The following is a 14,300-nucleotide window of genomic DNA, read 5'->3' as shown; positions in this document are numbered from 1 at the left end:
CTTTTAGTTGATCCAGTCTAGCACCCCATTGTGTAAATGTATGTATAACTTTGATAGACAATATTCTTTACATAAAATGATCTAAACGTAAGTGGCAGATACCATTTCTGAGTGGCAGACACAGAAAGAAACTGACCTGCCACAGTTACAGGCAGTGAAAACTTCTTATTTCAGACCTGTCTCCAATGTTTAATTTGTATTTGTTTAGTTTCTAGTTTAGGTGCATAGGTGGCTTCAAGGTCCATTAAAAAAACCATGTCACGTTGACTCACTTCCTAAAGAGACTCCCTTTATCCCCCAATCACTGCTAGTGCAAATACTCACAAGTCCTGCTGGACCAATTGTCTCCCAGTGTCAGTTCCACCTGGCTACATCATTTTATACTTAAAATATTGACTTTATTATTTGTTATTGCAGTAATATATACATTATACAAAACAGTACATTTTTTATTAGGACCTCTCCGTGCCTGCATCAGTTTCCAGCAGAAATCAGGACCTGTGGTGTTCTTTTGCCGAGACTGGATCCTGGAGGGCTTGTGGCGGCATATCCCACATGTCTTAACTCTTGTGTTGTCTTTCCGTTGAAATTGAAAAAATGTTAGGCTTTTTTATCAATGTTTTTCCTATGCTTCTGTCTTATTTTTGTCACTTTTTTGACGTTTTCAATTAACCTTAGTTTTACAGTAATTTTTTGGAATTTGTGTTCAATAAACCTAAGTTATATGAAATTATACCTAATGTTTGAGTTAATTAATGAAAGTAGAGATGTGTACTTGCCAAAGAGCGTTGTGTGGAATCAATTATGTTATTTTAGGTAGTTAAAAAGAACAGTGATATAGGAAAAGGGGTCCATTTGACCCGAGGACAACATGATGCACTGTAAAACTGATACTACATCAGGGTTGAGATGAATCATTCACAAGTTGAAGGAGCAAATGGGATCATATTTCACTGGAATTGTACCTTATACGATTTAATGTGACAAATCAAAATTGATTGATTGATCGATTAATATCCCCCATTTATAATTTATTAGCCCTATACAACTTACTAGATTGTTTACAATATAATGTAAGCAAATAGGCTTCCAATAGTATCACTCTACTGATGCACTGTAAAACTGATACTGCTGATGGTTCTATTAAAAACTAGAGCTGCAACGATCAACGATTGACTTAATATTTTTGACAACTGTTTTGATAACTAATGAATTATTTTAGTAATTTGAAAAACATGTCGCTTCAACACTGAGCAAACGTTCTGGATGACAGACAACACCAAATGGAATATGAATTTTGAAGGGAAAAAAAAATCCATTCAGTGATTTTCAGAGCAACAGACTGCTGACATCAACACAGCAAAACAGATTCTCGCTGAGCTATGAGCCATAAGAATACCTACTGTAGGTTGTAGAGTGGACACAGATATCACACAGGCGCATACAATTAAGGAAAAGAACAGTAATTTATATGGTGTTATCTATGGTCCTGGCTCCCTGTTTCTCTTCCCAGTCTTATGTAAATTGAAAAAGGGTCCCTGTCAGATTCAGAGGCGTGGACGTTGCTGCGGAAGTTCTGGAATATAATCTATTTGCTAATTATAAACCAAGGCTAAAGCACGACCAAGCCGCTCCACTGAGCTCAGGGCTGTTCCCAGAAGCTGGGGAAGAATTAGAATAGTCTGCGCACACACACATGCACGTAGCCTCAGAGTGATTAGACCCGCCCTGGACGCGAGGAGCAATTAACTGCAAACCCTATACCTCTCCTCCCCAGCCCTCCCACCATCTCTTCCTGTGTCTCTCATCCCTTGTTCTTTTATCTGCATGTCAGCCCTTTCACTGTCTTGATTATTCTTAAAGGGATCCCTTGATGTTTTGGATTCTACTTGGTATCTTTTCTTCAACACAAATAGATCGCTTTGATGCTGGAGAAAGCGATTAAACATACACTTCTAGATAGGAGGAAAAAAAAAACGGTCTGGGTTGTTTGTACTTCTTTAAACCGATCAGAATTGTCTTGGGCGGCACTCAGCTCGACGGTGGATATGCAAAATGAACATTTGCACCCCGCAAAAGAAAACGCCACATAAAACATTAAAGGAAGTTAACTGTTCACACAATACAGTAATGTGAGCAATATAAATGTGCTGAAGACATGGTTAAATGTTATTTGCTCTTACCAGTGTATCGCAGTGTGTGTTCTGTCCATAGCAAATCCCCACCAAAACATCCCAGTTAGAAATAGACATAAATAGATTCTTTGAATCTACATATGTGTATATATATATGGAACTAGACATGTTTCTTTATTACATGTGATAAAATAAAAAATGTGTGAAAAAATTTGAATAAATTATAAAATATAAATTAGAATTTTTTTTTTTTATTTAACATTTATATTTAAACTTTTTTTAGTCTAAAATATTAATTTTTGTTATTGGTTTAATAACTCATTTTTTTTTTTTCTCTCATAAAATGCTTTTTTGCTCTCACAGATAACTTATTTCTTGCATGTAATAAAGAAACAAACCTAGCTCCAGATCTAGCTCCATACATGTATATAAATATATATGTGCGTGTGTGTGTGTGTGTGTGTGTGAGAGAGAGCTTCTCCACTCCATCCCTTCATCTAAAATCCTCTGCAACTTGCCCTCCCAAACCTCTGGGCCCGTTTTCCTTCCACACCTCCCCATTCGTCCATCTTTCCCTCCTTCATATCATCCATTCAACCCTTTCAACCTAAGTGGCCCCATCTGCCCTCTGGCCATCTGTCTCCATTTTTCAGAATTTTTCTTTCACTCCCTTTTTCATCATCTGTAGTTTCTACATCATCTCTCCCATTCCATTTTTCCTTTCCACAACCTTGTGACACTATTTTAGAGTGCTAAAATAAAAAGAACATTGCTGGCAACGGTTGAATAAAGAGAAAGGTGTGAGAAATAGAAGAAAGTCAAGAAGCAGGGAGTGTGTGTTTAGTGCCGGTGTGTAAAACTAGACAGTGTGAGCAAGTAAGAGATTATGAAACAACAAAATAGAAATGAAAATCATGAAAAGGGTAGAGACAGACAGCGAAACAAGAGAATAGAGTAGAAAAACAGAGATTCTGCAAGGGAGAGGAGAGAGTGAGAGAACAAACAAGTGCAAAGGAGAGCAAATAGTGGAAAGAGCAAAGGCCTGATTAAAAAGTGCTTGGCTGAAACTGAAAAGGGAAACTATGGATCTATAACCTGCTGAGCTGTGAGCACACAAATAGAAAGAACTGTACTCACTGAGCTAAAAGTCACGCACATTCACTCAGACATGCATGCACATGACTCAAAAGCACTAAAGTAACAGTGTAGGCTATTTTCAGCTGGAGATTCCCATGCACACTTGTACTTGTCGACGCTCACCTTCTCCCTCACAGTAAAACAATCTCAGTCATGCTTGCATACAGGGGCAGCTGCTTCACAGTTTGAGACCGTGCTTTTTTTTTTTATTACTTTTTACCTTGTCAAAAAAGGCAGACTGTACGTGATTCATACAACAGGTTTGGACCACTCGTGAATTTAGTTTGTACCCAAGAGAGAGTACAAGAAAAGTGCCACAAGTTCTCTTAAATCACAGGGGAGTGTGCTATATTTCTATATACCAATGGTTCATGCATTAGGTCCAATGCCTGGTTCAAGCTTCTTAAAAGTGAGAAATTGTGATTTTTCTCGCATTTTTCTCAGCTTTCTGACATTTTATAGATAAGCTGAAAATGGAAATACTCATTAATTGCAGCCCTACTTGTTACCCAAAAATAAGGCCTGTATATACTGTGACTTCATCTGCAATTCATCAGTGGTGGAAGAAGTATTCAGTTGCTTTACTTAAGTAAAGGTATGAACGTCACACTGTTAAAATACTTAAGTAAAGTAAAAGTCCTGCACTTAAAATGTGACTTAAGTAAAATAAACTCATACACACTCATTCATTTAGGAAGGGGGTGTTATTAAAGCGCTCTCATCCTTAAGGGCACACACAAACTGTACATACACCCAAAACAATTCTGACAGACATGAGACTGAGAGGCATTTTAAATTCTTGGAAAGAAATCACTGCAGGTTTTGAGTAAAGTGTTAAAGGAAGCACTTGGAAAAGGAAGATATAGCAGTGGTGCAGATGGAAAGTGATATCATTCTTTTGAATGAGTTCCTCTCCCTCTTTCCTCGTCCCTCTTTTCCGCATCTTTCCTGTCTCACTGTATTTTAAATCATTTATATCATTTAGCTAGTTATTTTCACGCAGTGTGCAAATTCTGAAGTGAATAATGTGAAAAGCAAAGTTTATTACTTTAAGGCGTCCAACCTACTTCTACCACTACCACAATCATGAAAAGTCTATAGTCTAGGGCAGTAGTCTTTTTTAGGCCAAGGACCCCTCAACTGGAAAAAGACAGAAGAGGGACCCCTTACTACAGTATTTACAGTATATTGTGAAAAATTGAGTTGCATATTAAACTGGGCCTACAATAACATGTTGGGCGGCTTAGAGCCTTTACACATACCTTTTTATGATGAATACAATACTAAATTGCTTAAATAATAATGGCTGACATTTTCATAATCGTATTAAAGTTTTAATGTTAAATTGTGGCACAGTGAACATAAGCCTAACTGTATCTGTTATTATAATTTTTTTGTTTACTCGATGTTCTTGTCTATCAAACAATAATTTTGTGGCCCCCCTGTAGCAACGCTTAGGACACTCATTTGAAGCTCTCTGGTCTAGGGGTTAATGTTTTAACCTCCATTTTACATATCAGTGTGCTGTTGTATCTAAATAGGCTGAGCAGACCTTTCACTCTCAAACTACAGAAATAAACTGAAAACATGAATAGGCGAAAACAGAGGAAAGACACACAAAACAATAGCTTTTTTTATTGATCAGTCAGATGTTTACCCTGTCAGGGCTTTACATCTGTACAAATTCAATTAGAAAAATCCTCACATCCTTCTTAAAAGATGTTTTTGTGTTGCTAAATACTTAAATAACTAATTAACAGTCTCATTTTAAAATACAAAAGACTATCTATGGTTTAATCTGTAATATAAATAATTAGTCTGATGAAAAAAAAAATACCTCTGAATACTAATCATCAACAGCTACACAACATGTATTCTGTTAACAAAATATAAAATGTAAATCAAACAAATATCAATAAAAATCTCTCTAAAATTTAAGAAAATTTATATAAAACATATTGTCTAAACCAATAATAATCTAAACCAATAAGCTGTAAAATCTGATGAGATAACATGCCCTGTTATTTGACCGCATTAACAACCAAGGCACCACACCTCAAACAGGCATTTGATGTTTATCCCAAAGGATCAGCCAAAATGTCCTCATTCCAAGATCCAAACTTAAATTGGTCCTCACAAAGATGGACGTACCAGAACTCAGGACACACACACATGTACAGAAAGTGTCTGATACTGATGCAGCAGAGAGGATCAAATCGGAGCTGATTTTATGTCTGGCCTTGTGAGTCTCTGTCTCTGTGTTTGTGTGGGAGGAAAAGGCGTGTACGTGCACGTGCACATTATAAAGAATGATTGCTGATGCAAGAACTTTAACTGACCTATAAATTGATCTCACTCATGCAAATAAGCAATGGTTTAAAATTATTTATTTTCAGGAGACAACACCTAAAATTTCATTGATCTGCTTTTAGTTTTTTTATACGGTGTCCTCTAATGACACCCAGAATACAAATATTTTGTTACCTTACTTAAGTACACATTTTGTGTATCTATACTCTACTGGAGTAATTATTTACAGCAGACCTTTTGTTATGCTGTTCTTTCTTATCATTCTGTACGTTTTTCAGTCTCCAACCTCTGCATACTTTTAGCTATAAAAACCATAAAACTATTAAAATGTTCAGCTTCTTCTTCAACTTTTGTTCTACTATTTATACTTTTTTTCAAATATTAGGCTTTTAAACATTATAATTTAATGTTAAACTCAATGAGAGCAAGCTTCAAATCCTTCCAATCCTCTTCTGCTTTAAAATGTATCTCCTCCTACATTCTTTCACCCACAGACGTGATTCAAACTTTAAACCATTCAAAAAACATTTGGCTATTCATGGTCTACAAGGTTGTTTGGTATCTTTTACAGTTTTTGTGAAATCACTGTTTAAGCTTAGTGTACATTTCAGGATTTTTCTGCATTTACATTGGGTGTGTATTGCACAAGCTAGAGAGTAATAGCACAGAGCCTTAAAAAATTGAATTTAAAAAAAGTTCTCTATAACTTGCTCTTACACCCACAATTTTTACTTGTCATACACAATTTATAGAACATTTATAAAATGCATGTATTTTTGCCTACTTTCAGCCAATGTGCTTATTTATGTGATATGAGTTATATATTTTAGTCCACATTTCCCAACGAAATGCAGAGCAAACCACTTTTTTAAATCGCTGATATGCCCACATTTGAAAGTTTATCCACATAAAATATATCCATACATTCACACTGGCCTTCTAGTGCTCCTATGGAGGTCCTGTCATAAATAGCAACTTTTTTAGGCTCTCTGAGCCTTTAATGGACAGGTCATCTCCCAGTGTGTTTTAATGGCAGCAAAGTGCAACAGGTGACGTTAGTTCATTAAAGCAATCAAAGGGTTCCGCACTGTGTATAAAAGCAATGACACACACACACACACACACAGACAGACAGGAAGACAGACACTCAGTTTCCATCCACTTGTTCGAATTATGTGTAGTTCGGTAAAAAACCTCATGCGAATAAAGCTAGTGATGAGCTGGTGATAACGTTTCCATCATTTATTGCATAAGCCGTATATTGATCAAGATAAAATCCGATGAGACCAAACGTATTTCCTTTGAGTTGATATTTATGAAATTACTTCAAATGTAAATGTTTTCATAAGCCATTTTTCATTTGATATTACTTAATTTGGATAAAAACGTGTGGATGGAAACATAGCTACTGACAGACAGACAGACAGACACTCAGTGACACAGACAGAATGTCAGACAGACAGTCAGACAGACAGACAGTCAGTCAGACAGACAGACATATTTCAATGAGACAGACGTTCATTCTACTTTAGTTTGGCTTGTTTTTCTTGTCATTCCGGCTTCTCGTCGTTCAAAAAGACACAAACAACAACTTTCCAGATAAATCGCACCATCTGTACAGAGTGAATCTGTTGCCCTCCCAGATTCCTGCAGCTAAGCCTGGCTGTACATATACATTCCCATAGAGGCTATTGATGACATGCCTCTGAAGTTTGACTTTTTGCACCATTACAATATTTATAGGAGGCAACTAGTCATCATATCTTCAACTACATGAAACATATGTTAATGCTCAGTAATACACAAATATGATTCTTTAATGTACAGTTTTTGCATTGTACTAAAATGCGTTCATTTTTAATGGGCATAAATGAGGCTTAAACAGGTGCATCAATGGTGCACTGTAAGCCCCTGTGGCGTGGCCTTAGTGTTTGTCATTACTGGCATTTCTTCCCCTTACATGACTTATTTTTACTTTTATATAAGTAGTTTTGAAACCAGTGCTTTTACACTTTTACTTGAGTAAAAAGCTTGAGTTGATACTTCAACTTCTACAGAAATCTTTTAAACCCTAATATCTGTACTTCTACCTGAGTATTTAAGGTGAATACTTTTGACACCTCTGGTGACACCATACCAACTGGCTGTGTAGGGTGATGATAATAGATGCTTGACACATCAATGAGGCAAGATAATCTGCAAGGCCAATTACATTTGGGTTGACTTCAGACCAGCGTGAGTCTTCCTCCGACCTGATTGATCAGCACCCACCCTGCTGTGAGCTGTTGGCCCACTTCTGTTGACTCCTCCTATCCAGAAAGGGGTTTTGTATGCTTTGACATGTGGAATCCTTGACTACCAGACTCAATACAACACGCACACGCCCACTCACACACACATACGCAGACACGCACACACATACACACACACACAGCCTTCTCTGGCCTGTAATGACCCACAAACTCCATGTGGGTCAGATCATACGCTAAACCCTCCACTCCTGACTGAGAGACAATGTGTGTATGTTCACATCCATCACCACTCAGTCATTCATTTTACCACCCATCCCTTTTTTCCCTCAAGAAAACAACAGCTGCCTGTTTTTCTCTACCATATTTCTTGTTATGTTTGGTTTCCCCTCCATCCTCTCTCTCTCTCTCTCTCTTTCTCTTTACTCAACCTGTCTCTCTCTCTTATACAGAGCCAGACTCAAATCTCCCAAGAATAGGTGGATCTGTTCCCACACATTCATCTTCATTGCTAGCATCTCACACAGTCTCTCTGAGGACAGGTACAAAGCTATCGTCTGCCTCTGCTGCCATCTTCTGTCCATAAATGTCATTACTTGATCATGCAGAGCCAGTGAATCAGAGTTGGGAGTTAAAGTTTGGGATTTAGACTTTTAATTGTAAACTGTGACTTTCTAAGATTTTCTTCATTAGGGGAAAAGGTGCTTAAAAACCTTGCCTTATCAACAGCCCTGCAGGTTATCGTAGGTTTTAAGATAAGTAAGTCTAGCCAGGCCTGCTGCTTAGCAGATAAACACACCGTTTAATCAATTTCATACATTTTTTGCTTTGTTTGTAAAATTACAACTGTTTTTATGTTGCTTCCCTTTCCTCGAGTTGACATTTTTTCAAAATGTTCATACTTGCTGAAAATATTCTTTATTTAATATCTACTATGAGTCATCATTGAGTCTTTATGCAAGAATCTGTGTTCTCTTCAATCTCTTTTTACCATCGTTTGGTAAAACCTTTGGTTGTGTTTTCAGTCCTGTAAGGCCTTTTCTTGATGTACTAACTTCAAAAATGAATTCCTTTGATATAGGGGGACTGAACTGTCCAAATCTTTATTGGTACTATTTAGCAACACAATCAAGAACTACAATGTTCTATTCTTCTTCTGGAGATGCTCCAGATTAATTTATCGTTTGATATCAGCATATAACTGGCTTGCATCTGGCTCTAAAGAAACATCAGTAGTTAGACTTGAGACATGAAGGGTGGACTTAAAAGAGAAAAGTTGTTGAAAATTGTAATTGCAAAAAAAAAAAAGAAAAGAAAAAAATTAATTTACAATATGAAAGTTAGATTAAATGAAGAGACATAAAGAGAAGTGAGGAGATGCGGATGAGAAGAGAGGTAGAGAGAGTACATGTGTAATGGGGAGAAACTAAATGAAGAGAACAAGAGTGAACTGAGGTGAAGTTAGTCAAAAGAAGTCAAGAGAAGTTAAGAGAAGTGAAGTAAAATAAAACAAAGGGAGACAAGGCGAAGAGAAGAGGAAGAGAAGGGAGGTGAAGAGAGCAGAACCGTAGCATTGGCTGTGCAAAGTATGCAACATGGTCTGGATTTGGGAAACTTCCTCTGGGCTTGAAACAACAATAACATTATGTCTATATAAATCCCTGCAGCATCTGAAGGCAGCAGGACTGATATTTTTAATAAATACGCAGCCTCCCTAGAAGAGCGACAGAGCGCAGTGCGATACCAGTCTACTACAGTGTATCCATACAGACCTTCACACACATCAGACTGGTTGGGTATAACCAATATGTACATTATATGTTCATTTGTTTTTATGGTGACGTTCACCTCGTTCACCAGGGCTCATAATAGCCTCTTTTTCAACAAAAGTCTCATATTTTATCCTTGGTCCATGTAGAACTCCTAATACCCTTCCCTCCCCGAAGATATAAATCAAAATGTGTGCTTGACTTATTTTATATTGGGTCTGGGTTCGGGATGAAGCAGTGTCAATTTTGTCACCTGAAGTGGCAATTAACATGTTGAGACATGTTGTGAGTCTCCATTTGTTAAAATGTTTCTTTATTAATGTTACACAATATTATGTAACATTAATTAGGCTACTAAACTATGACTACGAGGTGAGATGGGCAAGAATCATTGCTAAAATATTGTCAGTTTCACCAATTAAATTGCTTTACTTTTTATTTCTCATATTAGTATCTGCCTAAATCATACTCCAATCTGTCTTTTAACGCAGATTTGTGGTTTGATGTGTTTGTTGAGTCCCTCTAAACCACCCAGATTTCCTGAGGTAAAGCTTTCAGTTTTCTGAGCTTTCGTTATAGTTGTGTACGGTAAACAGTGATTGGCCCAGCTGTTGGAGAGCAGTGATATGACTGTCGGAGAAAGTATTTAATAATCGCCACACCTGCTGACCTATGTTCACCATCACTGAGCACTTTTGCACAAACATGGAAAGCAGGAAGAGAAAAGAGAAGTAATGAATGCAGAGCAAATAAGACTAAAGTAGGAAGGTGAAGAGAAGTTATATCAAGTCAAAGGAAGAGAATGAAGAGAAGAAATGAGATGCCAAGTGAAGAGAAGAAAAGTTGAAAGATTTCCTGGCCCCCTGCTTTTTCCGGGAGTCCTCAGTAGGGTCTGAATGTACCTGCCTGAATATACATGACTGCTCCAGTCAAGATTAGTGTCCAGAGGTCTGTGTGTAGGAAAGAAATGATGGGTAAAAGCAAAGTAATAATGGACCTTCAGTGTGTGACAACAAGGCAGACATCGCTACACATCCAGAAACACATAGATGCCTGCACACACACAAACACACACGTGCCCAGCCTCACACACCGGATGAAGAGTTGTCAAAGTTGGTAAATTCTACAATTTTACAAATGAATTAACAAAATTGCCTTTCTCTATCCATCCATCTATTGTGAATAGACGTTACACTGAAAAAATTAATTAATTGCTTAAAAAATAAATGGGTAGAAAATAAGAATTACAAACAATTCACAGCAATTCAAAATTTATTCACCGCACGTAAAAAGCAGCAACTTTGTAGATTTTTTGTGTTTAAAAAAATATATTTTTAGCAATAGATTTAGGGAAATCAGAACTTATGATTTGTGATGTATTGCTTATCCATTACGAAAACATTGTGAAGTCTTGCAACACACTGTCACTTTTTTTTAATGACTTTTAATGCTGACAGTGTGCATGAACCTTGGTGGAGAAAACATTTGAGAAAATTGGGGGGGGGAGGTTATGTAAGGTGTCCCTTGCACTAATCATGATTCAGCAACATTTCACTCCAAATCTGAAACAAATGGGGTCATTTGCTCATCTACGAGTCCACTGTCAATATAAACTGATGTAATAGGTGTGTAGCTATTTTACAACTTTTAAGAACCAAAATCAAGCAAATATTTGACATATTAATGAATTATGTAAATTATAGCCCTGGCCTGGACTGCATGATGAGCTGACTTGTTAGACTGACTCTTACCTGATCTAGGTTTGCAATTAATTTTAATTAATTACAGGAAGTGTGAATTGAACAAATCCTTACAAATAATTAAGGATTTCTTTCCAGGAATTATGAAGAACTTGTCAAAATTAAAATCAGAATCAGAATCAACTTTATTTGCCAAGTACGAGAACACATTCGAGGAATTTTTCTTTGGAGAATATTAAGATTGTATGGACCTGTAAAGTAAAGCGACACCAAGTATGGAAAATATATAGAGTGTGGCCTGTGCCTGTGAATGAGACAGTCAGCTAGATGTATCTACTTCCAGACCATACAGTGAACAACAACTTGGGTGGTCAAAAGGATGAGAGGAGTGGGGCGCAAAAAAAGAGCACAAACGTTTCACTGACAAAGAACGCAGAAAAGGGAGAGAAAACTAAGTTGATGTTAGGGAACAAAGGAGGAACAGTAATGGGGAGATGTTAAAAGACTTGAGGACAGAAATAGGGTGTGGAAAATGCTATAGAAGTGGAAAGTGAGAGAGGTTGGAAATGGGAAGTGAGAGAGAGAAAAATAAGATAGAGAGAAGGTGGGGACATGGCAACCTCCCAAACTAGGCTATGTGACACCGCACAACAGCCATCCATCAGGCCAGCTGACCGCTATTTCCAGCATGAGATGACCCACCAGCTGCACAGTGGGGGAGTGGGCAAGATACACACAGAGACAAGAGAGAGTTTGGGAGAGAGAGCGAGAGAGAGAGCGAGAGAGAGAGAGGAGGGGGAGATGCAGTCTTTATTTGTGCATTGAAGCTTTATTTAAGCTTGTAGCTCACTCAAGGAAAAAAAGTTATTTACATAGATAGAGAAGAGCAGAGGGGGGAGATTACCTGTCCCAGTCCCTATTTGTATAAGAAAAACCTGACCCTCCTGTTTGACTCTGTGCCAGTGAACCATTCTAGGTCATCCAGTATTTACAAGCACAATAACAAGAAATAACATCTCTGCTCATCAACTAATCCCAGCACGCTGTGAGAGATTCAATGTCATGGTCACAGATTGCACAACAACACTTTCACCCAGAACGTTTTTAGCCCCGGTGATAGGTGGCACGTTAGCCCGTGTGCAATTTAGTCCAATTTCTACATATGATACTAATGATACTGTTGACTCAAAATGCAGCCATGCGAGGCCTGGACTGAACTAACTGGACAGGGTTAAATAGTGAAGGGGACGTTTTTTGGCGAACTCAATTTGACCCACAGGGTCACAAGACATTAGCCTGGCTCCGCCCTCCTTCGTACGTCCACTCAGTTTTCATATCAAACCAGCACACCGTCTGGGTTTGAGGTTAGTTCTTGGGTTTTCTCCGGCCAAATTTTAACCGGTCCAGTCAGCGAACAGAGAGAGTGGCTGAGAACGATGGCATAGAGGCCCAAGCAAGAGCAATCTTTGCTGAGTTTTGTTGGCAACCATGATGCTGATACCCTCCTCCCCAACAGGGTTAGTGAAAAGTTTAATTTTCCAGCTCGCTTTGTTAGTGGTGGAGGAGTTTAAACTCATTTACTCAAGTGTGGTACCTTAGTACAATTTTGAGATAGTTAAGTATTACCAATGACATTTAAGCCTATCTGACGGCTAAAGTTACTTTTCAGATGAAGATTGTACTCAATCCGATGGTGTTACATTTTTTGACATGTGACCTGAAACAGTGTAGTAGTCTAGATGTCACAAAAGAGACATTTCTCCTCTAAACCTCTTCCATAGTTTCATCTAAATTGAAATTGAAACTGTTTAAGGTCCAAAGAGGTCACATTGTCCAACATTTCACACAACTAATTTTTTTTTTTTTTCAATAATTTCCCAATGTGTCAATTTTATCTTATGACCATTCAACCCTAGGTTGTGAACCACTAGACTCACTTAGCCCACTGTATGTATGTACAGCAGGGTTGTAGTCAAGACCATCTTAGTCGTGTCCAAGACCAGGACTAGTCGAGTCCAAGTCAAGACCAAGTCCAAAAAGGTTCCAGTCCAAGACAAGACCGAGTCCAAAGAGGTTCCAGTCCGAGTCAAGACATAAGTCCAGGCCAGAAAAAGGACTTATGCATGACATTTTCAAGACAATCATTTTGGGTTTCATTTTCCCTCCAATATTATGATCAACATAATAAAGACACCTGGACTCAGTCAAGACCAAATGCCATGGCCAGTGGCCGAGACCGAGACAAGTCCGAGTCCATAGAAAAACAGTCTTGAGTCTCGACTACAGCTACTACTAAATCCCTGACGTACAGTAGTTGAAAATAGCTCCGCCTTGAGCAGCTACAACAGTAACATTTTATTTACAATTTGACGCATCAGTATTAAAAATCTAATTTATTATTATACATGACATAATATATATCAGTTAGAGGGGACATTTTACCGTGAAATGAGTGTTTTAATTTTTTGAAATAAAAATAGAATAGAATAGAGCAGAATGTCTTTATTGTCATCATACACAAGTGCAGTAACTGTGCAGTGGCATTTAAGCACACACATTATGCATACACGTAGTTTGATGTATAAAAAGTCCTGAGTATTAAATATTACCCAGTATGAAATTAAGTGATTGAGTATTAAATATTGCACTGTAATGAAATTAAATGGTTAAGTATTAATCATAAATATATATTTCACTGTAATGAAATTAAATTATAAAGTATTAATAATAATAAAAATTGCACTGTAATGAAATTAAATGACTAAATATTGCACAGTAATGAAATCGCACAGAATTCCAGTGTCCTTTTATTATATAACAGTACTGCACAGTAGTACCGGGGCCGGGGCCATGGGACGGGGGCCGGGGGGGCTGGGAGTGGGCTGTGAAGTGAAGTCAGTGCATGTGTGAGTTCAGAGTGGTTATGGTTATGGTAAAAAGTAAATTTTGCTGATATTTCATCTTTACTTTTACTTGAAGGACTAGAGTAATACAGTATTT

At 37.6% G+C, this 14,300-nt stretch overlaps 1 protein-coding gene and 1 long non-coding RNA gene across 9 annotated transcripts in view; one reads left to right on the top strand and one right to left on the bottom strand.

Annotated features, from left to right (window-relative positions):
* LOC117939147 (dystrophin-like) overlaps window positions 1-14,300 on the bottom strand; it is a 359,537-nt gene that overhangs the window by 342,804 nt on the left and 2,433 nt on the right. The gene's annotated exons all lie outside the window — the stretch shown is intronic.
* Window positions 1-14,300, top strand: part of LOC117939176 — a 26,113-nt gene extending 11,813 nt beyond the window's left edge. Inside the window, exons 2-3 of the long non-coding RNA XR_004655531.1 lie at window positions 13,035-13,041; window positions 14,288-14,300. This is a non-coding gene — a long non-coding RNA (uncharacterized LOC117939176). The remainder of the gene's footprint in view (window positions 1-13,034; window positions 13,042-14,287) is intronic.

The sequence above is a fragment of the Etheostoma cragini genome, chromosome 24, assembly GCF_013103735.1.
Source record: "Etheostoma cragini isolate CJK2018 chromosome 24, CSU_Ecrag_1.0, whole genome shotgun sequence".
Taxonomy (NCBI): domain Eukaryota; kingdom Metazoa; phylum Chordata; class Actinopteri; order Perciformes; family Percidae; genus Etheostoma; species Etheostoma cragini.
Note: the sequence above shows the minus strand (reverse complement) of the source record. Positions and strands in the feature narration are given on the sequence as shown.